The sequence below is a fragment of the Zea mays genome, chromosome 2 (genome assembly GCF_902167145.1).
Source record: "Zea mays cultivar B73 chromosome 2, Zm-B73-REFERENCE-NAM-5.0, whole genome shotgun sequence".
NCBI lineage: Eukaryota > Viridiplantae > Streptophyta > Magnoliopsida > Poales > Poaceae > Zea > Zea mays.
The window spans coordinates 242,502,047-242,526,913 of NC_050097.1; positions in this window are offsets into that span (position 1 = coordinate 242,502,047).

Below are 24,867 nucleotides of genomic sequence, written 5' to 3' on the forward strand. Positions count from 1 at the left end.
CTTCGCTCCGATTTTCTCGAAGATCTTTGAGGAAGACTTTCTTTCTTGTGGATCCGCGATGCGATGCAGAGTTCCCTCTTCATCTGCTACAGATGAAATAGTTCTGAAGCAGAACACGGACCCGGGACAGAGGATGATCTTGTGCTGGAAGGTGACGGCCATTGAGCTGGCTTGGATCGGTGACACACCCCCTACCTGGCGCGCCAGCTGTCGGTGTTTTGGGTCCGACCGCGCACCCGGGGTTGCCCCTTAAGGTGCTTTTTGGAGTAGGACGGTGTTACCGACTGTAGCTCGATGGTTCGTGCTAATGCACGAGAGGCAGTGGACAGTTTTATATAGGTTCGGGCTGCTTGGAGATGCGTAACACCCTACGTCCTGGTGTGAGTACTTTATGTGGTGGGTTACAAGGAGGCTCTCTAGTGTTGGAAACGTAGAGAACCGGGTGGGTGGCTAAGTAGTGAGGTCTATATTTTTTAAGGGGTGCCCCCTAGGCCTTATATACTCGACCGTGGGGTGTTACATGCGGATATGATAACAACGTGTGCCTAAGTAATAGTGAACTGACTGAGTCTATCTTCCTATAATTCAGCCGACCCATCCTCGCTCGGTTCCGATGTATGAGGCCCCTACGCGGGAAGGTCGAGTCACTGTTGTGATCATTGCTCGAATTCATCGGGTCGTCTGGGCTTGCGTTGATCCGCTCTTGTGTCAATCCGCTTCACTAGACGTTCCTCCCCGGGCCCACGAAGGGATGACCTTGCGAGTTATTGGGCCCACGGGCCTCTCGTGAGGTCTCTTATCCTTCTGGTGGACCCGGGGGATATCCGTCCCCCACACCTATTTCAGGGTACTGACAGTGGCCCCTGGGCCCACCTCAGGGGAGGATACGAGCCTGTAGGTGGGGCCAAAGCTTGATTGGCGATTGGCGCGCTGCTTCTATGCGCTTGCTGACGTAATCACTGCCAGTCCGCCTTCAGTCACGCCAACTGCCACGCCTGTCCCCACGGCTGACTGCCCCGTGGCCTCCGCACTTGATGGTTTCGCCAGGCCACACGCGGGGTGCCTCGATACCACTGCATTGGTTTTGAAAATTCACCTTCTCTGTCTTCGGTGGCGGCCCCGAGGAGGCGCGGTACTAGCACGAGTGGCGGTTCGACTTCTCTGCACCTAGGAACCGGCGCCCAAGGAGGATGACTCGTGGGACCGGGCCCCCGTGTCAGAGACTGGGCTGTTGGTTTTGGCGGAAGAGGCGCACTACCGCGAGCGGTGACTCGCTCCTCACGTGGTGGTTCGTCTTCTTCGCACTCGGAGACTGACTCCCCAGGAGTATGACTCGTGGGCTCGGGCCCCCCGTGTCAGAGGCTAGTTCGCTGCTTTCGGCGGAGATGAAGAGGCGCGGCGGTTCGCTCCTCTCGTGGCGGTTCGCCTTCTTCGCACTCGAAGATCGACACCCAAGGAGTACGACTCGTGGGCCCGGGCCCCCGTGCCAAAGGCTGGTCTGCTGCTTTCAGTGGAGATAAAGAGGCGCGGCGGTTCACTCCTCGCGTTGTGGTCCGCCTTCTTCGCACTCGGAGACTGACGCCCAAGGACTATGACTCATGGGCCCAGGCCCCCATGCTAGAGGCTGGTCCGCTGCTTTCAACGGAGATGAAGAGGCGCGATAGTTCACTCCTCATGTGGCGGTTCGCCTTCTTCGCACACGGAGACCGATGCCCAAGGAGTATGACTCGTGGGCCTGGGCCCCCGTGTCAGAGGCTGGGTCGCCTTGGTGCGCGTCGGGCGAGATTTTCTGCAGCATCTTGGGGCATGAACGGGAGAGTCCTCCTTAAAAAGGGATTCCCCCGAGTGTGATAGTCATTCTTTTCACTCGTTGCGCCCTTTCGCCTTCGAGATCTCCGCGCTCTTCTGCCGCTGTAGCTGCCATGGCCTTGCTAGACCCTCCCGAGTGTTTCCAGTCCGAGGTGGCACTCAACTTGGTGCAAAACCTACTCAAATGGGGTGCGCCGGCGTTCGCCGAAAGGATCCGCATCGGCGCCTCTCCCCTCGGCGATCTCGCCGCCGGGAAGTTCGTGCTCTTCGTCTCCAACCTCCCCTGCGGGTTGGTCCTGCTGATCTCATCTTTCTTCGTGCTACTGTTAGAGGAGCTCGGCCTCCAACCTCAGCACTTCACGCTCCGCTTCATCCTCCAGGCATCCATCTTCGCCTACCTCTACGAGATGTTCGTGGGGGCAACGCTTCTTCCGCCAGCATTCAGACGAAAGGGTGTTGTGCAGCGACCTTCCGGGGGTGGAAAGCGAGCTGAGCTGCGGCTCCATCTTTCGCGTGAGCTTCACCAGCATCCCATGGTACACCTCTATGAACTAGTCTAGCTCCAACTCCATGAGGTGGGAAGCGACCTGAGCTGCAGCTCCATCTTTCGCGCCTCCATCTCTTTGGCTTTAATGGCCTCGACATCGCCTCCAATGGTGACCGTTGGTCCGGTTGCTGATACTGAAGATGCCGCCTGGAAGGTTGTACAAGATGCCATGGAGACGGCGGCCGCGCGCTTCCAGCGCGACCCTACTGATGTCGAGTAGCTCATACCTGTAGAAATGAGGCTAGGGCTCCTCTTGAAGGCGGATGTAATAACTTTTGTTTTTGTAAGATACTTTTGGGAACTATCAATTAAATAGCTCTTATCTGTATGGTGCTTGTTCTTGCTGTGTGTGGTTTTATCAACTCCTCTCCTGGTACTTGGCCCCCCTAGGATGTAGGTTCGACGTGTCGAGGCTAGATACCAGCATACCTAAGAAAGAGTTGGTGTCCCGACCCCCAGGAGGTAGCCTCGACTGGGACCTGGACCTGCACACAGCTTCGGCTAGGAAGTGTTAGTAGCACACTCATTAGGACCCATCGTCTAGTATCAGCCATCCTTTGATTCGTGCAATAGGACCTGCAGGATTTGGCCTGGGAAGCCAAGCCGTGTGCCCGGACCCCCTGAATCACAGTTCCAGATACTAGGACACCCATCGCAGAGTGGTGGAGCGTGTAGGCTTACGGTACGGGACCAGGCTAAGCGGCTACACGGCTCCAGACCACCCCAGGGGACGTGCGTCCATTCTCTAGAACCGGACCCCAGGTTCCCGGACCCACAGGGCCATAGTTTCAAATACTAGGATACTGGTCGCAGAGTGGTGGAGCGTGCAGGCTTAGGGTGCAGAACCAAGCTAAGCGGCTACACAGCTCCGGACCACCCCAGGAGACGAGTACCCATTCTCTAGAACTGGCCCCCAGGCTACCGGACCCATCTGCTTTCGTAGAGGGGTCCTAAACTGCAAGCCTGGCTACTCAAATCGGATGTCATCATACCAGCAATGGTGGGAAACCGTATGGGTGGGTTACATAAAAAATAATAGTATCTAGAATCTGTAGCAGAATAAAACCATCATAGGAGCACGTCTGAGGGGGTAAATCCTTTCTTTATAACATGATATGCATGAGTGCAGACCAACAGGTCGGGCTTATGAGGGCAGACCTCACCGGGCTGGCATACATGTATGCACAACCTAGTTACAAAAAGGAAGGAACCCCGACCCCTTAGACCTGCTCCTATGGATGGAACTTATGGAGATGCTCTATGTTCCAGAGGCTGGGAAGAGGCACTCCTTTAGTTGTGGCAAGGCGGACACACCCGAGTCAGCGTACTTCCGTCACCTTGAGGGGTCCTTCTCAGCTGGGAGAGTTTGAGGAGCCCTTCTTGGTTTAGGATTCGCCTTAGGACCAGGTCCCGGACCCTGAGCTCCCTACTATGCATGATCCGCTGGCGGTGGCGCCCGAGCGTTTGGTTGTATCGTGCATTTCGGGTCACCGCTTGCCACCTGCGCTCGTTGATGAAGTCCATGTCCTTACGCCGCAGCTGTTCCTGCATAGACTCGTCAAAATACTAGACCCGTGGGGAGTCCATAAGAGTTTACAGGGGAAGGCAGGCTTCAGCCCCGTAGACCAGGAAGGACGGGGCCTCCCCGGTGGCCCGACTAGTTATCATCGCCGGAGTCGGAGTCTCTGGTGAAAACATCCTTCAGGACCCCCTCGGGTGACTGATACCCGAGGTCCGGTTCTCCCGCGGCCATCTCGCCGCTGTCGACCCTTTCCTTGCCAGGCCGACGATGAGGAGGGGAGCCGTCCTTGGAGGTCTGCTCGCACCGCTCGCTGACACACTTCGCGAGCTCGATGATCTCGCAACACTCCACGACGCTGTGACGACTATTGGGGTGTACAGGGCATGGGCCGTTGTTACCCCTCTATGGCCGTGGGCGCTTGTTGCGCTCGTTTTGGCCCCCAGTCGCAGCTGCGACGACCGGAGTAGCAGACGGTGGCCTCTCGGAGCCGTCTGGGCAACCTCGGTCTGTGGTGCCGAGTGCCATGCACGGCCCTCGGCGGCCCTGACACACTTGTCGGCCAGAGCGAAGAGCATGGTGACAGTTTCCACGTCATGCGTGGCCAACTTCTCCAGCATCTTTTTATCACGCACCCCCTGGCGGAAAGCGGTGATGATGGAAGCATCAGAGATACGGGGTATAGTTCCCTGTACCTTGGTGAAGCGGGAGATGAAGGTCCGGAGAGTTTCCCCAGGCTCCTGCCTCACTGCATGGAGGTGAGCCTCCACGCCATGCCGCTGATAAGCACTGGCGAAGTTTGCTGCGAACTACACGTAGAGCTCTTCTTAGGAGCAGATTGATCCTGGGGTAAGGTTCATGAGCCAAGTCCGGGCTAGCCCAGACAAGGATACATGGAAGTATGTTGCCATTACGGCGGTGTCTCCACCTGCTACCATAATGGCGGTGACGTACACCTGCAAGAATTCCGACGGGTTTGACGTACCGTCGTATTTTTCCGGTAGGTGCGGCCGGAACTTGGATGGCCAAGTGTCGAAGAGGAATTCTCCGGCCGGGTGGCGGAATGCACCCGCCCTAAATCCTAAGATGAGGAGGGGCCTAAGCGTTTTTCCTGTTAGGTGGAAACGAGTAGAACACAAGAACACACCAGGGTTTAGAGTGGTTCGGGTCGTCGGAGCGTAATACCCTACTCCACTATGTGATGTATTGAGCTTAAGAGCTTGTATGAACTTGTGAACGTGAGAGAGTGTGTGAGCCTGAGCCTAGGTTGGGTCTGCCTTGTAACGTCATGTGCCCTCCCTTTTATAGCTCAAGGGGGGCACGTACAAGGGTGCTGGGCCCCAACATGCGGGCCCAGGGGAAAAACGAAGGGAATATAGATAGAAGTATCCAATGCCAGTGTCGCCCAGAAGATCTCTGAGCGTCATAATGTCCGTAGTGTATACAGTATTGATATCTCGCGACAGCACCCTTAGTAACGCGCGAGTCATGATGAGTGCAGTGCATGTGGCAGCATAGGCGTACTGCCTGCCAACGGAATGGACAGGCACGCTGCCCGCAGAGTGGCCTGGTCGCCGCCCATCAGCGGAGTGGACAGGGCACATTAAATGCTGAGGCGACACATCGCCTGCCAGTGGAGTGGACAGGGCTCATTAAATGCTGAGGCGGCACATCACCTATCAGTTTGACAGGCGACACGCCTTATCCGCAATAAATGCAGAGGACGCGCGGCCCAGAGGCCTTACGTCAGGCCCCGCCCGCTGGCTTACGTAATCTTGTGGGTCTTCTTAGCATGAATTCTCCTAATCTTGTGCTCAGGATAACCAGCAGGATATAAAATGTAGCCCTCGTTATCCTGAGCCATGGGAGCCTTGCCCTTAACAAAGTTAGACAATCTCTTAGGGGCATTAAGCTTGACATTGCTTCCCTGTTAGAAACCAATGTCATCCTTGATGCCAGGACGTCTCCCATTATAAAGCATGCTACAAGCAAATTTAATTTTTTTTATTTTCTAATCCATGCTCGGCAATTTTGGCATCTAATTTAGCTATATGATCATTTTGTTGTTTAATAATAGCAATGTGATCATGAATAGCATCAACATTAATATCTCTACATCTCATGCAAATAGAAACATGATCAACGGTGGATGTAGAGGGTTTGCAAACATTTAATTCATCAATCTTAGCATGTAACATGGCATTTTCATTTCTAAGATTGGAAATAGAAACATTGCAAACATTTAAATCTTTTGCCTTACAAATTAGTTTATCATTCTCAATCTTTAGGCTAGAAATTGATTTATTCAACTTGTCAATCTTAGCAATCAAACTATCATTATCATTCTTAAGTTTGACAAGCGAATCATCACAAACATTTAATTTCTCAACCTTAGCAAATAAATCACGGTTCTCATTCCTAAGATTGGAAATGGTGTCATGGCAAATGCTAAGCTTTTAGTCAAATTTTCATTCTTTTCTACTTCCTGAGCATATGCATTTTTTACTTTAACATGATTTTTATTTTCCTTAATAAGGAAGTCCTCTTGGCTATCCAAAAGTTCATCCTTCTCATGAATGGCACTAATTAATTCATTCAATTTCTCCTTTTGTTGCATGTTAAGGTTGGCAAAAAGTGTAAGCAAATCATCCTCATCATCACTAGAGCTAGCTTCATCACTAGATGTTGCATATTTAGTGGAAGCTCTAGATTTTACCTTCTTCTTTTTGCCGTCCTTTGCCATGAGGCACTTGTGGCCGACGTTGGGGAAGAGAAGTCCCTTGTTGACAGTGATGTTGGTGGCGTATTCGTCGGAGGAGGAGTCAGTGGAGCTCTCATCGGAGTCCCATTCCTGACACACATGGGCATCGCCGCCCTTCTTCTTGTAGTACTTCTTCTTTTCCTTCCTTCTTCCCTTCTTATCATCGCCCCTGTCACTATCACTTGATAATGGACATTTAGCAATAAAATGACTGGGCTTACCACACTTGTAGCAAACTTTCTTGGAGCGGGGCTTGTAATCCTTCCGCCTTCTTTGCTTGAGGATTTGGTCGAAGCTCTTGATGATGAGCGCCATTTCCTCGTTGTCGAGCTTGGAGGCGTCGATGGGGAGCCTACTTGACGTAGACTCTTCTTTCTTGTCCTCTGTCGCTTTGAATGCGACGGGTTGCACCTCGGGTTTGGAGGATGCTCCTCGCTCAATGATTTGTTTGGAGCCTTTAATCATCAATTCAAAGCTCACAAATTTTCCTATAACTTCCTCGGGAGACATTAGCTTGTATCTAGGATCACCACGAATTAATTGAACTTGTATAGGATTAAGAAAAACGAGCGATCTTAGAATAACCTTGACTATTTCATGGTCGTCCCATTTTGTGCTCCCGAGGTTGCGCACTTGGTTTACCAAGGTCTTGAGCCGGTTGTACATGGCTTGTGGCTCCTTTCCTTGGTTGAGGATGAACCGACCGAGCTCCCCCTCGATCGTCTCCCGCTTGGTGATCTTTGTCACCTCATCCCCTTCGTGTGCGGTCTTGAGCACATCCCAAATCTCTTTGGCACTCTTCAACCCTTGCACCTTATTATACTCCTCTCGACTTAGAGAGGCAAGGAGTATAGTAGTGGCTTGGGAGTTGAAGTGCCAGATTTGGTCGACCTCCTCCGAATCGTAGTCATTGTCCCCTACCTTCGGTACTTGCGCTCCATACTCAATAATATCCCATATGCTTTTGTGGAGTGAGGTTAGGTGATGCCTCATTTTGTCACTCCACATACAATAATCCTCACCATCAAAAAATGGTGGTTTGCCTAGGGGAACAGAAAGTAATGGAGTGTGTTTGCAAATGCGAGGATAGCGAAGAGGCATCTTACTATACTTCTTGCGCTCATGGCGCTTAGAAGTGATGGACACCGATTCGGAGCCGGAGGTGGAGGGTGACGAAGTGTCGGTCTCGTAGTAGACCACTTTCTTCATCTTCTTCTTCTTGTCACCCCTCGGTTGTGACTTGATGGAGGAAGAGGATTCCTCCTTGTGCTTGTGGCCGGACTCCCTCGAGTGGGTTCTCCCCGAGCTTGCAGACTTGTCACCGCCGGTCACGATCTCCCTCTTGGCGTGATCTCCCGACATCACTTTGAGTGGTTAGCCTCTAATGAAGCACTGGGCTCTGATACCAATTAAAAGTTGCCTAGAGGGGGGTGAATAGGCAAATCTGAAATTTATAAACTTTAATCACAACTACAAGCCGAGTTAGCGTTAGAAATGAAGTCGAGTCCAAAAGAGAGGTCGAAAACAAATCAACCAAAGAAATAGAGCACATGACACGTTGATTTGTTTTATCGAGGTTCGGTTCTTGCAAACCTACTCCCCGTTGAGGTGGTCACAAAGATCGGGTCTCTTTCAACCCTTTCCCTCTCTCAAACGGTCACCTAGACCGAGTGAGCTTTTCTCCTCAATCAAATAGGTCACTTAGACCCCACAAGGACCACCACACAATTGGTATCTCTTGCTTTGATTACAAGTGTTTTGGAAACAAGAATGGAGGAAGAAGAAAAGCGATCTAAGAACAAGAGCTCAAAGAACACGAGCAAAAACTCTCTCTCTAGTCACTATTTGCTTGGAGTGGATTTGGGACTTGGAGAGGCTTTGATTCTATTGAATTTGTGTCTTGTATTGATTGCACTAGCTCTTGTATTGAATGTGAAGTCTGAAAACTTACATGCTTTGAAGTGGTGGTGGTTGGGGGTATCTATAGCCCCAACCACCAAACCAATGTTGGGGTTGGGCTGCTGTCGATGGGCGCACCGGACAGTCCGGTGCGCCACCGGACACTGTCCGGTGCGCCAACCACGTCACCCAACCGTTAGGGTTCGACCGTTGGAGCTTTGACAGCCTGGGCCACTGGACAGTCCGGTGGTGCACTAGACAGTCAATGTTCACTGTCCGGTGCGCCTTCTGGCGCCTGCTCTGACTCTGCGCGCACTGTCCACGCACTGTAGAGCTTTTCAGGTTTCCATTGGAGTCGACCGTTGCACTAGAGCCGTTGCTCCGCTGGCACACCGAACAGTCTGGTGAATTATAGCGGAGTGGCTTTTCCAGAAACTTGAAGGTGGCGAGTTGGAGTTGATCCACCCTGGTGCACCGGACACTGTCCGGTGGCACACCGGACAGTCCGGTGCTCCAGACCAAGGTTCTCTTTGGTTTCTTTTGCTCCTTTCTTTTGAACCCTAACTTGGACCTTTTATTGGTTTGTGTTGAACCTTTGGCACCTGTAGAACTTATAATCTAGAGCAAAACTAGTTAGTCCAATTATTTGTGTTGGGCAATTCAACCACCAAAATCATTTAGGAAAAAGGTTTGACCCTATTTCCCTTTCAATCTCCCCCTTTTTGGTGATTGATGCCAACCCAAACCAAAGCAGATATGTAAGTGCATAATTGAACTAGTTTGCATAAGGTAATTGCAAAGGTTGCTTGGAATTAAACCAGTTTAAAGTTTCATAAGATATGCATGGATTGCTTTCTTCCTTTTAACATTTTGGACCACGCTTGCACCACTAGTTTTGTTTTTGGAGATTCCTCGCACACGGGAAAAGACTCTAAAGATAAAGACCGTGGTATTCAAGTTGATCATCGGATCACTTGAACGGGGTTGAGTGCAACCCTCATCCATTGGGACGCCACAACGTGTAAGTAGGCAAGTGTTACTTGGCCGAACCACGAGATAAAAATTGCGTGTCTCTTGTGTTGCTTTCTCTGTGATTGTTGTGTTCACAAGAACTCGCTTCAAAGCTACTTAGTCGCACTAACTCTCTAATAAACTAAGTCTTGTGGCTATTTAGTGTTTGATTTTACAGGATGACCTATTCACCCCCCTCTAAGTGCTCTCACATACTCTGGACCACGCGCGGACTCGCTACTGTTGCTCTTCCCCGTGAGAATCGCGCGTCGTGGTTGACCTCGCCGTCCAGTGCATGGGTTGTTGCGCCAGCTACGCAAGTATAGGGTCGTGGGCACCCAGAGATAAGTACACGTCACTGCCTTTCCTCGTACAAGTCGGTGGAAGTTCTTGTCGTGCGATTAGCCACAATTGCCGTCAACTCTGCTTCTCGTCAAAACCTCGCAGTAGCCGTCGTTGAGCCATCCATTCGGTCCGGGACGCTTCGGATCATCTCGCTGTCGGTAACCCCAGGCTCGCCGGGCGGAATTGGCAACAGTGTGCCCACAAATTGGTCGCCATCGTGAAAGATCCGCGCCGGGCCGCTGCGGACCGTGGACGGCTTCCCTAACCTCACCCTTGTCTCCGGTAAGCCCCTGGATAACTTCACTTTGGCGTACACTTCGTTTTGCACCGGTTGTTGGGTTGGGGGAAGCATGGGGCAGCCATCACGGTTGTTCGCCAGCGACTCGCCGTCGTGACCAAGGCACGGTGCGCCGTGCGTAGCTCTGGTTGGGGGAGAACTCGCGAGACCGTTGGATGTGTCGTGGACGATTGAGATTACATCGAAGCATACCGATTGGGGGACTGTCCTGGAGCGTTGTGATGAGAACATCCTCCACTATTACCCGTTGGCAAAGACGCAATTGGCCTAGTTGGCCCAATTGTAGTTGAGCGGTGACCGTGTGAGCCTCAGAATTATCCCACCTCGCTTAACTTGGGAGGAGGAAGCCACTTTAAAAGGGAGAGTCACCCTTCCTCCATTGGACTAGTCTTTTGGGGCGATTGGACCTTTCCCTGAGTTGGGTGTGCTTAATGAACTGTTGGGCTCCAGGCAACCCTAATTTGTTGGGCCTCGGCCAACCTCTCCTGGGCTGGGTGTATCATCTGGTATCAGAGCTAGGGCCCATTTTAAGAAGGTGGGAATGATGAGGACATCCTCCACTATTACCCGTTGGCAAAGACGCAATTGGCCAGTTGGCCCAATTGTAGTCGGACGGTGACCGTGTGAGCCTCAGAATTATCCCACCTCGCTTAACTTGGGAGGAGGAAGCCACTTTAAAAGGGAGAGCCACCCTTCCTCCATTGGACTAGTCTTTTGGGGCGATTGGGCCTTTCCCTGAGTTGGGTGTGCTTAATGAACTGTTGGGCTTCGGGCAACCCTAATTTGTTGGGCCTCGGCCAACCTCACCTGGACTGGGTGTATCACGTTGGATCGAGATCCGTGGGCCATGGTCGGAGTTTAGGAAATTAAATCTGAGCCGTTGATCTAGGCATCTGCGGTTCGCGTTGCATACCCGTTTGTCGAGCGGCGATCAAATCTGCACCGTTAGCACGTCATCTAACGACCGAGATCACAAGTTACCTCTCGGTCGAGAACTTTTACTAAAGAAACCCTGGATCTATAAGTAATCAACCCGCGATCCATTTACGGCTGTTCACTATGTCTAGGACATTTTACCCCGTGGCCCCTGTCTTTCCTGGTAAATGAGGCCCAGTCCAGAGCCTATTTAAATTGAATAAATGAATTAGAAAATAGATTTTCAATATAAAAATAAGTGCTAGAACTTGTAAAATTCATAGAAAATTCATTTTTAGTCCAAATTACTCCATTCCAGTTTCTAAAATTTTGTAATATTATAATCTACCACATAGAGGCTCTGTTTTGTCATGAAAACAGTAAGAAAATTAATTTCCCATTTAAACCTATTTTAAGCACATAAAACCTTTGGAAATTTATATCTTAAAATCTATAACTCCAAAATTTATGATTCCTGTTCCTAGGATTTTATTTTAATGTGTAGATTATTATTATGTATTTTGTTTACATGTTTAGTGTGATGTTAATTTTCTCTATATACTGTGCTTGTTTGTATTGTGGCGAGTAGAAGAGCCTGTGACTGAGGATCCTGGTGCCCAGCAGATAGAAGTAGCTCAACAAGAGCTCATTGAAGGCAAGTTGTGCCCTTGACCACTTTTTACCCCATAATGTTCTTTAATGTCATTATTCATGCATAGGTTTAATTTTGATGGGACCCAGTAGGTCACCCTAGTCTGTTTATCCATTTTACCTTGTTTACCCCTGAATCATTTGGTTAGTTATGCTAATGCTTTACATGGTTTTGGGATAATATTTCACTGTATCCATGTTCCAATTATGTTTTTATTTTATTTATGTTCATGTCAAGATCATTAATGTTAATTGGAACATGGAGCTTAACTTGAGAAACACGTGCCACCACAAAGGTGGAATGGGACGCCCTTGACTGACTAATTAGGAAAGCTAGTGGAAGACTACCTTACCCGAAAGGGGCAAGGACAGTAGGGGAGTTGCATGCCAGGAGGTTCTCGGGTTGATTTTGCTGCGATGGCGGTCAGACGGGGGATTCTTGCAAGTGCTCTTCCCATAAACTGTAGCGGGTTTTCGGAAGCTAGTGGAACTTTATAAAAGGCCTCGTAGTGTTGTCATGCCTCGCTTCCTTGGTAGAGGTGTATGGGAGTCGCGATCCCTTGGCAGATGGGTAACATGACTTGTGGGTACAGGGTACAACCTCTGTGAAGTGTAAAACTGGTATACTAGCCGAGCTCACGGTCATGAGCAGCTCAGGACTCTCGCATGATTAATTTATAGAACTTAAATTCAATTTGTCATTTGCATCGCATGGGATTATTTATTAATTTTGTTCTATTACTTTTATTAAGGTTTGGTATTTACTTACATCTAGTAACTACTAATAAAATTTTGACCAACTAATTAAAAGCAATGCTCAGCTTTAACCCCTATTGTTGATTAGCCTTACACATCACATGAACTTCCACCTTTGGTGAGTTCATGACCACTGGTTTCCCCACAACTTGTTGAGCTATGATCATGTGTGAGCTCACCCTTGCTGTCTCACACCCCCCACAGGAGAAGAACAGGTGGTTCAGGAGGAGCCACACAACGAGGAGTTTGATCTGATCTAGGTGGCGTTTTCCAGTTGACTTTATGGCGCCAAGGATGATCCTTAGTTCGTTTTATATTTATCTTTTATTTTGTAATAAGACTTCCGCTATGTAATAAATACTCTGATGTTATTGTGACATTTATCTCTATACACTCTGTTATTATATATGTTATCTTTTTTGGCGCATGTATGAGATGCACCCGGCTTTGTTCCTTAAATCTGGGTGTGACAAAAGAAAAGGATAAGAGTCTAGCAAGAATGATAAGGGGCTGTGATGACTATGAGGAAATGACTCCTCATCAACTATTTGCAAAAATTCAACAACATGAGTCCAAAGAAGCCCCAATCAAGACAAGAGACACTCATGCCTTGATTTCAAATGAACAAGATTCCTCCAAGAAGAACAAAGATCACAGATCAAAGAAAGTGGTAGAAACATCAAGTGATGAAGATAGTTCAAGTGATGAAGACACAGCTATGTTCATCAAAACCTTCAAGAAGTTTGTGAGGAAAAATGATAAGTATCAAAGAAAAGGAAAGAAGAGGGCATGTTATGAATGTGGCCAAACTGGTCATTTCATAGCGGATTGTCCAAACAAAAAGGAACAAGAATCCAAGAAGGACTACAAAAAGGATAAGTTCAAAACGAGAGGCAAGAACAAGGGATACTTCAAGAAGAAGAAATATGGCCAAGCCCACATTGGTGAAGAATGGAACTCCGATGAAGAGAGTTCCAGCTCCAAAGAAGAGGAAGAGGTGGCAAACATTGCCATCCAATCTACTTAAAGCTCGCAACTCTTCACCAACCTCCACGACGATTCCTACACTCCTACTTGCCTCATGGCAAAAGGAGATAAGATACATTTGTTTAATGATGACTTTATTAATGATGATGAAGAACAACTTGCTATGAGAAATAAAATGATTAAAGAATTTGGCTTAAATGGATACAATGTAATCACTAAACTAATGGAGAAGCTAGATAAAAGAAAAGCAAGCCTTGATGCTCAAGAAGACTTGCTCATCCTCGAAAAGGAGAGAAACCTAGAGCTTCAAGAATTGCTATCCAATAAAGATGAGATGCTCGAAGTTTTGACTAAGGAAATATCTGTAGTCAAAATAACTATAGAGGATAAAGAGAAAGAAATCTCTAATGTAAGAACCTCTATAGTTAATCTTGCAAATGAAAAGGGTGCACTTGAATCAAGCTTATTAAGCTTAACCGTTCAAAATCAAGAACTCCAAGTCCAACTTGAAAGCTGCAAGAACTTCAACACTTCATCTTTAGTAGCAAAGTCTAAGGCTAGTTCCTCAAATAATAATATTTGCAAACATTGTACAAAATATCATACTTCTTGTTGCTTGACTAACCATGCAAGGAAGGAAAGCTCACTGGTTAAAGTCAAGGAAATATTGAAGAAATGCTCTAGCAATGATGGGTTAAAGAAAGTTGAACCCAAGTACAAGTTCTTGAAGCCTAACAATGGGAGAAAGGGGCTTGGGTACAACTCATACAAGGTGAACCCTAGCATAGAGCATAAGGGGTGGAGATCCCCCAAGTTCATAGAGAGAACTACCCTATATGATGCCTTGGGGAGGATTCACTCCTCAAATGACAAGTAAACTCAAGTAAAGGTAAATTTGAGTCACACAAATGATAAGATCAAGGATGTTGTCTCCATAAATGGAGAAAAATATAGAACTCCCATTTCTCACTCTTACCTTTGTGATTATATGTTAACCTGGGATTCAGGTAAACTAGTTGTGAAATATGTAGGTGCCTACACAAAGAGAAAGGTTATGAAAAGGAGTGTGTGGGTGCCCAAGGCAATAACTAACACTACAATACTCAATTCAATTTGGGTACCTAAAAGCATATCTTAAACTTGTTTTGCAGGTCTACTCCTCCGGTGGGTCAAGCTGGGTGCTTGACAGTGGATGTACAAATCACATGACCGGGGAGAAAGACATGTTTCACTCCTTGCAACTAACTCATGAAGCACAAGAAATTGTGTTTGGAGATAGTGGCAAGAGTGAAGTGATTGGCGTTGGTAACATCCCTATCTCTGACCACCAGTCACTCTCAAATGTTTTGTTAGTTGATTCATTAAGATATAACTTGATGTCTGTTTCACAACTTTGTGGAATAGGATATGATTGCCTATTCACTAATGTTGATGTGATGATCCTTAGAAGGGAGGATTCCTATGTTGCTTTTACAGGTCGCTTGAAGGGCAACCTCTATCTTGTTGGTTTCACAACAAGTAGGGTGACGCCTGAGACTTGTTTAGTGGAAAAATCTGACAAGGGTTGGCTTTGGCATCGCTGGCTAGCTCATGTTGGCTTGAGGAACTTGGCCAAACTTCAAAAGAATAACCACATTATTGGACTAACAAATGTTGTGTTTGAGAAAGATAGGGTATGTGGCGCATGTCAAGCGGGGAAGCAACATGGCGTTCCACATCAATCAAAGAATGTGGTCACAACTAAGAGACCTTTGGAGCTTCTTAATATGGACCTTTTCGGACATGTGGCCTACATTAGTATTGGTGGCAGTAAGTATGGATTAGTTATTGTTGATGATTTTTCTCACTTCACTTGGGTTTTCTTTCTAAGTGATAAAGGTGAAACCCAAGAAACATTAAAGAAATTTATGAGAAGAGCTCAAAATGAGTTTGAGTTACAAAAAGGTGAGAAGCGACAATGGAACGGAGTTCAAAAATACAGGTGTTGAAGAGTTCTTAGGCGAAGAAGGAATCAAACATGAGTTCTCGGTCCCCTACACTCCACAACAGAATGGTGTGGTGGAAAGAAAGAAACGAACACTTATTGAAGCTGCCTGTTGGGGACTTGTTCTTAAATACTATGAGTTAAGAACAAGGCAACACAAAAAATGTTAAACGTTAAAGTCCTTCGTCGTTCAAAGCATTATTTCCCTTGGGATATAATGATTTTCAGACGAAGGTTATGAAGGGTATACCTTCATAAACACAACATACCATAATGAAGAAAGAATCATATGTAATATAAAGGATGACATAAACAATTATGTATAATTATCAACTCATTTCTATCTTATTATTATAGAAAAATAGAAATGATATCAAATTACAAATGTACCTTCGGCTCGAAAGAAGGTAAAAGTACAGGCGTGACGCAAAAGTAAATGCCAAGTCCGCGTGAACAGTACGGGGCACTGTTCACCTATTTATAGGCACGGGACACAGCCCATGTAAAATTACACCTATGCCCTTTACATTTGGCAGTAATTCTATAGTAATCCACCGAGGTCTGAATAGCCTTTTCATCTTTAAGTCGGTTTCCTTTTCTGCTATCACACCGAAGCTTTCCTGCTCACAGCTTCGGCGCTGTGTCAACCTTCGTATTCTTTGAGCTTCTCCTACTATGGTACCAATTCGAGTCCGAAGATACTTGTTCACACATTATACTCCAGAAACATTGTTAAATCATGTTTTTGAGGACCTTCGGAAGCCGAAGGCCCCCAACAGTAGCCCCTCGCAATATTAATTTGCTAGAGTGATAAATTTAGATTGCGACATGGACGAAGGCCTTAAGCCGAAGGTCCGAAAAAACACCTTCCCTTTGCTAGAATAGCAACATTCATTGACAAGCGGGGTCTTCCAATTTTCAATGCACTGGGCGTATAAATAAGAGCATACCACGAGCTCAGTTGGTACGCTTTCTTGCCATCTGCTCTTGCTTACTCGATTTTTAGCTCTTGCGCACCAACACTTGCTTAGCTTTTTAAGTTTTTAAGCTTCGGCTTTGAAAACAGTTTTTTAGCATTTTCGAAGATGTCTGAAGATAAAAAGGGTGCTATCGAGATGAAGCTGAGTCTCTCTGAAGAGAAAAACCTGGGGTTTCTTGAAGCAATGTCGAAAACCAATACAGAAAAGATCACCAAAGAGATTTTAGAAGGTTTATCTGAAGATACTGATGACAGCGATAGTTATGATGCGGATAGTGGTGGTGAAGACTCCGAAGATCGCCCATGGCGACCAAGCCATGCGGTTTTCGGCAAATCAAGTATCAAAGAAAATCATCTTGTCAACATGAGGGGAAGATATTTCCGGGACTTGTCCGTTGTGAGGGCCGACGAAGGAGAGAAGACTTGTCCGACCCCTGAGGAAAATGAAGTTGTAGTATTCCAAAGCTTTTTGAAAGCTGGACTACGATTTCCCCTGAGCAGCTTTGTCGTAGAGGTGCTGAAAATATTTCAAATCTATCTTCACCAACTTACCCCCGAAGCAATCATAAGGATGAATATCTTCGTCTGGGCCGTGAGAAGCCAAGGTCTGGAACCCGATGCGAAAAGTTTCTGCAACATACACGAATTGTTATACGAGACAAAACCCTGGGGTAAGGAGCAGTATCATAATAATTTCGGCTGCTACAGTTTCGTCTCTCGGTCTGGGTCAAGCTGTCCTGTGCCAACCTTTCGGAAGAGATGGCCCGGCGACTGGATGACAGAATGGTTTTATGTGAAGAATGACCTGAAAACACGGGAAGATATTAAAGGTATAATTATGCGCCCTATTTGGCAACGCTTCGGCCTACGGAGGCCGAAGGTTGAAATGAATGAAGCTGCCGAAGAATGCCAGAGAGCCTTCGGAGTTATTTGCTCTTTTATTGGAACGAGGGATTTGGTCCAAGAGCACATTGCCTTCAGAGTATGGCCGCTCGTGGAAAAATGGGAAATGCCGCAAGAGAGCATAAAGGAGGCTGACGAAGGTGGACTTATTAGGCTGAAATATGCTTTCAAGTTCGGAGATAGATTCGTTGAGCCAGATGATGACTGGCTAAAAAGCATTGAAAATTTAAGTGATGAACTACTTGGGGTTTATTCAAAGGCCGAAGATACTGCATTGTCAGCAGCCTTCGGAGGCCGGAAAAAGAAAAGACTGAACCGAGTGTTTGACGCAATTGGGTTCGTGTACCCCGACTACCACTATCCAGCGCGGGGCCAAAAAAGAAGAAGCGCAACTTCTGCACAGAAAGCTGCTTCAGCCGCTCCCAGCGAGCCAGCGCCGAAGAGACAAAGGGTAAAGGTTCTCACACACCGGCCACGCTACATTGAACCAGCTACAGTGCCTGAGTTTGCCGGTGAAACCTCTTCGGCCATCGAAATTAAAGAACCAACTTTAGTGCCGAATATCGAAGAAAAAACTGAAGCACTCTCAGCAGAGAAAGCAGAAAAACCGAGAACTGAAGGAACAAAAATATTGGAAATTTTAAGTCCTTCAGCAAGTGTTGAGACAATAAAAAACCAAAAGGGCCCGACAGTGACCCCGAAGAGAAAAAGAATGGTCAATGTGCTAGATGTACTGGAGACAATTAAGTCCTCAAGCACGACTCCGAAGAAGACTGTTGAAACTTCCGAAGCGGAAACTGAAATTTTTGATACTAAAGCTCCAAAGCAACAAACTGAGACTGAAGCTGGGCCCTCAGAGCCTGCGAAGGTAAAATCCTTGGAAACCGAGGAGGAAAAAATGACAGAGCCAATTCTTGTTGAAGAAATCAGTACTGTTGCCCCCGAAGCATCCCCCAAAGTCCTTGATTATATTGTTTGACATGCTTCGGGGAAAAAGTTATCAGAAGAAGAAGTTTTTGAAGCTAATCATTATGCCAAAGAATTGAAATATCCAAAGGGGGCACTAGTGTTCAATGGTACAAATGAAGAAGATTTCCTATACTGCCTCCCGGATAACAAGGAATTACTCGTCTGCCGGGAAATGGCCCGAAGCATGGGGTTTCCGAAGCTGGAGGCTGGCCTCTGCGCGATGTCAAAGGACGATCTTGCGGACAGCCTTGCGTATAATAGCCTGAAGGTACGAGATCTGCACATTTGGAAACTTTATGATTTGAAATCTTATTCTTTTATCCTTATACTAACTGTTTTACATATAGGGTTTAATACTAAGCAACGCGCTGAGAGCGCAAAAGAATGCCGAAGACGAGAGCTATGAAATTGCTTTCAACAACCTTCGAACAGAGGTTATCAAACTAAGAAACGAAGCCTTGGAAAAGGACAAAATTCTAGTTACATTGGTGGATAAAATAAAGGAGGACGAAGCTGCCTCTAAAGCACAAGCTACAGCTCAAAAGCACGAGATTGACGATCTTCGGAAGCAGTTAGCCCGAGCTAAAGAAGAACGCATACTTGAAGAAACGAAGCGAGAACTTAGCGACCAATGGGCAAATCATTTAGAAGGAACTGTCGAAGAGCTTCGTTCGTCCAAGAAAAGATGCTATGACAAGTCTATGGAGTGTGTTAAGAAAATGAAAGCTAGCTTCGCCAGCGTTGGCGCATTCTCGAGCGAAGAAAACTTTACAAGAGGCAACCCCGAAGGTGCCATCGAATGGATTAATCACGAAGCTGAGGCCTTCGAAGAGATTTTAAATAGCCGCGGAGACATATGCGCTTTTTCGGGTGCCAGGGGGATTGCCACCATTTTGGAGAGAAAGGGCTGCGAACATATAAAGATTTTAGCGCAATCCGAAGCTACCTTGTCCTTCGAAGATGCAAAAGATCCTTCAGCCGAAGCTAGTATGGCTGGTGGAAAATTTTTCACCGATATCTGGGACAATGGTGGTCGAGAAATGGCCCGAGAAATTATCCAAAAAAGCGAAAAAGGCATCCATGACGCTAGAAAAGTAGCAGAGGCTGTTGAAAAAAGCGCAGAGCCCGAAGGGCAAATAGGTATTAACTAATGGTTTTTATTGTGTTGTAATTTTTGATTTTAAACTTCGTTCGCAATTTGTAATAGCAATGTAGCCGTTTCCTGTCCTCCCTCAGATCCTACTAAAGCGTCTCCGGGCCCTCACCCGAAAGGAGACGATGAAATTAAAAAGATGGCTGAAGCTATCATGGATCAAGTTGTCAATCAACTCCTGAACGAAGCTGCGGAAGTAGTACTTAGGGAAGACTAGGTGCTTATTGTAAAAACATCTGAAATGTAACATGTGTAATATCTTGTAACTCTGTATGTAATATACTTGTTTTTTTATGGTTTAATTCTTTACGATGCATGAAATTTTACATACGTACCGTTTTTGAGTCTTTGACGAAAAAAACACCTTCCCTTCTTTTCATGCTTTGTGAAGAAGAATTTTCATTTATCACAACGATATCCATAGTGTTCTGATGAAGAATATCCAAGCTTCGTGAATATATTTTCCGAAGCTACACTCCGAAGATCAATATTGTATCTCTTTGTGACTTAGCACGATTTTCCCTTTTTCAAAGCATTCTTCCGAAAATCGATATTGTGTCCCCTTCTTGTGCCATATGCAGCATGATGTATGATGCTTATGCTATGCGAAATGATGTGATGATGTTATGCTATGTAAAATGTTATTTATTCCGAAGATACACGCACATCCCCGCAATAAAACACATAATCTATTTAGATCAGCGTTGACTTTTCGCTGTAAGCCTCCCTTAGGAGCTTCTTCGCCTTTTACTTCAGCGGAATCAGCGTTTATTTTTCGCTGTAAGCCTCCCTTAGGAGCTTCTTCGCCTTTTACTTTCGGCGGTATTCGCGTTGACTTTTCACGCTTCGCCTTTTACTTAGGCGGTATCAGCGTTTATTTTTCGCTGTAAGCTCTGCATTCCCTTTGGAACGACTTTTGAGCAGGAAACTTACACTGCGCTCTCTTTGGAACGGCTTTTTGTAACTTTAGCAAACTTACTCTGCGTTCCTTGGAACGACTTTTTGTTGCTTCGAAGAATTCATGCCATGCCTTTTAAAATATATTTTTAATAATTCGAAGGTCCTTCTTGCTATCACAAATCTTTAAGCTTCAACATCTTAAGCCTGTAGAGAAGATATATTTTCCTTGCGGCAGACAACGAAACTATTACATGAGATTTAAAAAGTGTCCTTTATTACACAGAAAATAAAACTGAATGGAAAAGACTACTATTAAGGTAGGATATTTGTCAATAAATGTGCTTCGACTCTAGCACAGTGCTATTGACTGTGCGAGCTTCGGACTGTTCTCTGAAGTCCCTTTGGTGTTGAGCATATTGGCCCCCTTCTGGCTGCTGCCCTTGTTGCAGCGTTGGTGGAGGCGGAGGCTGTTGCTAGGAAGCTTGAGGTTGACTCGCCGAAGCAACAGAAACTGCAGGGTGGTTGCCTACATATTCTGGGATATAAGGCGAATGATACGAAGCAGTGTGCATGATCTGCTTCGGCTGACCCTGTTGTGCTGCAGCTTCGGCTATCTCCTTTTGCTTCTGGATGGTAACATGGCACATCCTGGTGGTATGGCCCTTGTTTTCACCACAGAACAAGCAAAATGTTCTCCTTGGTTGATCTCTAAATCTTCCGCCGAAGCCCCTGGCGCCTCTGCCTCTTGGAGCTGGCGGCCGGAAGGAGCTTTGCTGTTGCCCCGAGGCCTGTGAGGAGCACTGTGGCCTTTGCTGCTGACTCCCCTTATCATCATTTTGAGTAGAGTTGTGAATTGACCTGACATGCCTCAGATAAAATCTTCCTCCGAAGCCCCTGGTCATTTTGGAAAACCTGAAAGCCTCCTCCCTTCTTTGACGAAAATCATTGTCGGTCCGAATATACTCGTCCATCTTCTGGAGCAGCTTCTCCAAAGTTTGAGGAGGCTTCCTAGCAAAGTACTGAGCTGAAGGTCCTGGCCGAAGTCCCTTGATCATGGCCTCAATGACAATTTCGTTGGGCACTGTTGGCGCCTGCGCCCTCAAACGCAAGAACCTCCGGACATATGCCTGAAGGTATTATTCATGATCCTGGGTGCACTGGAATAGAGCTTGAGCAGTGACCGGCTTCGTCTGAAACCCTTGGAAGCTGGTTAACAACATGTCCTTCAGCTTTTGCCATGAAGTGATCGTTCCTGGTCGAAGGGAGGAATACCAGGTTTGAGCAACACTCCTGACAGCCATAACAAAAGATTTTGCCATGACTGCAGTATTGCCACCATACGAAGATACTGTTGCTTCGTAGCTCATCAAAAACTGCTTCGGGTCTGAATGGCCGTCGAATATGGGAAGCTGGGGCGGCTTGTAGGACGGAGGCTAGGGTGTAGCCTGCAGCTCAGCGGACAGAGGAGAAGCATCATCAAAAGCAAAATTTCCATGGTGGAAATTCTCATACCAGTCGTCTTCGTTGAAGAAATCCTCCTGATGAAGGTCTTTGTGCTGAGGCCTTCGGTTCTGCTCATCCTGAGTAAGATGACGAACTTCTTCAGAGGCTTCGTCTATCTGCCTTTGCAGTTCAGCTAGCCTGGCCATCTTTTCCTTCTTCCTCTGCACCTGTTGATGAAGCATCTCCATGTCTCTGATTTCTTGGTCTACCTCATCCTCTTGCGGTGTCGGGCTGACAGCCTTCCTCTTCTGACTTCGGGCCTCCCGAAGGGGGAGAGTCTCCTGATTGGGGTCCAGCGGTTGCAGAGTTGCAGCCCCAGTTGCTGAAGCTTTCTTCGGCGCCATAGCGAAGATTTATGATTGCCGAAGGTGTTCAAAAACTCAAAGAGTGGAAGTGAGTTCACCGGAGGTGGGCGCCAATGTTGGGGACTTGTTCTTAAATACTATGAGTTAAGAACAAGGCAACACAAAAAATGTTAAACGTTAAAGTCCTTCGTCGTTCAAAGCATTATTTCCCTTGGGATATAATGATTTTCAGACGAAGGTTATGAAGGGTATACCTTCATAAACACAACATACCATAATGAAGAAAGAATCATATGTAATATAAAGGATGACATAAACAATTATGTATAATTATCAACTCATTGTTATCTTATTATTATAGAAAAATAGAAATGATATCAAATTACAAATGTACCTTCGGCTCGAAAGAAGGTAAAAGTACAGGCGTGACGCAAAAGTAAATGCCAAGTCCGCGTGAACAGTACGGGGGCACTGTTCACCTATTTATAGGCACGGGACACAGCCCATGTAAAATTACACCTATGCCCTTTACATTTGGCAGTAATTCTATAGTAATCCACCGAGGTCTGAATAGCCTTTTCATCTTTAAGTCGGTTTCCTTTTCTGCTATCACACCGAAGCTTTCCTGCTCACAGCTTCGGCGCTGTGTCAACCTTCGTATTCTTTGAGCTTCTCCTACTATGGTACCAATTCGAGTCCGAAGATACCTGTTCACACATTATACTCCAGAAACATTGTTAAATCATGTTTTTGAGGACCTTCGGAAGCCGAAGGCCCCCAACACTGCCAGAACCATGTTGGATGAATACAAGACACCTAACAACTTATGGGCAGAGGCAGTCAACACCGCCTATCATGCAATCATCCGTCTTTATCTTCATAAGATTTATAAGAAGACTACCTATGAGCTTCTTACCTGTAACAAACCTAAAGTTGATTACTTTAGAGTTTTTGGTTGCAAATGCTTCATTTTTAATAAGAAACTGAAGAGCTCGAAGTTTGCTTCTAGAGTGGACGAGGGTTTCTTGCTTGGCTATGCATCAAATGTGCATGAATATCGTGTTTTCAACAATACCACTGGTCTTGTCGAAATAGCGGTAGACGTGACATTTGATGAATCTAATGGCTCGCAAGGGCACATCTCTAGTGATACTGCAAGAAATGAAATCCCACCTAATGAAGCTATCAAAAAACTTGCAATAGGTGAAGTGAAGCCACAAGAAAAGGACGATGATGAAGGGAGAATTAGGACGACAAATAGGGTCGTTGATGGGGGTGCTAAAGTGGTTGGTGAAAATCCTTCCATCCAAGCAAACCCATCAACCTCGAGTCATCCAATCCTTGAAGAAGTGCTTCTACCGCAAGATATTCCAACCATTGTGGAAAATGAGCAAGAAGAAGTTGCTAGTGAAGAACCCATTGAACAAGTTGAAAGTGATGATCAAATTCAGAGGCATTCTCTGGTGCCCCATCCTCGAGTGCACCAGGGCATTCAAAGAGATCATCCTGTGGACAATATCCTAGGTAGCATCAGGAGAGGGGTAACAACTCGATCTCGTTTAGCAAATTTTTGTGAATTTTACTCGTTTGTCTCCTCTCTTGAACCACTTAAGGTAGAAGAAGCACTAAGAGATCCAGACTGGATCATTGCTATGCAAGAAGAGCTTAACAACTTTACAAGAAATGAAGTCTGGTCCTTAGTAGCAAGACCCAAGCAAAATGCCATTGGAACTAAATGGGTCTTCTGCAACAAGCAAGATGAAAACGGCATGGTAACAAGGAACAAGGCACGACTAGTTGCTCAAGGTTTCACTCAAGTGGAAGGACTTGACTTTGGAGAAACCTATGCACCAGTAGCAAGGTTAGAATCCATAAGAATAGTAATTGCCAATGCTACTAACCATGATTTCAAGTTGTATCAAATGGACGTCAAAAGTGCATTCTGACCACTGCAAGAGTTGGTCTATGTGGAGCAACCGCCGGGTTTTGAAGATCCTAAGAAGCCAAACCATGTCTACCTTCTTCACAAAGCGCTCTATGGGCTTAAACAAGCCCCTAGAGCATGGTATGAATGTCTTAAAGATTTCTTGCTTAAAAATGGTTTTAAAATAGGAAAAGTAGATTCTACTGTATTTACTCGCAAAGTTGACAATCAATTATTTGTATGTCAAATATTTGTCGATGACATTATATTTGGTAGTACTGATGAAACGTTTTGTGAGGAATTTAGTAGGGTTATGACAAATAGGTTTGACATGTCCATGATGGGCGATCTCAAGTACTTCCTGGGATTTCAAGTAAAACAACTCAAGGAAGGAACCTTTCTATGCCAAACCAAGTATACACAAGACATGCTCAAGAAGTTTGGCATGGAAAAGGCAAAGCACGCCAAGACACCAATGGCTTCAAATGGGCATCTCGATTTAAATGAAGAAGGTAAATCAGTATATCAAAAGCTTTATAGATCTATGATAGGATCTCTACTGTATTTATATGCATCTAGACCAAATATCATGCTTAGTGTGTGCATGTGTGCCTGTTTTCATGCTAACCCGAAAGAGTGTCACCTAGTGGATGTTAAGAGAATTTTGAGATATCTAGTCCACACCCAAAACCTAGGTGTCTGGTATCCCAAGGGCTCATTTTTCGATTTATTTGGCTACTCTGACTCAA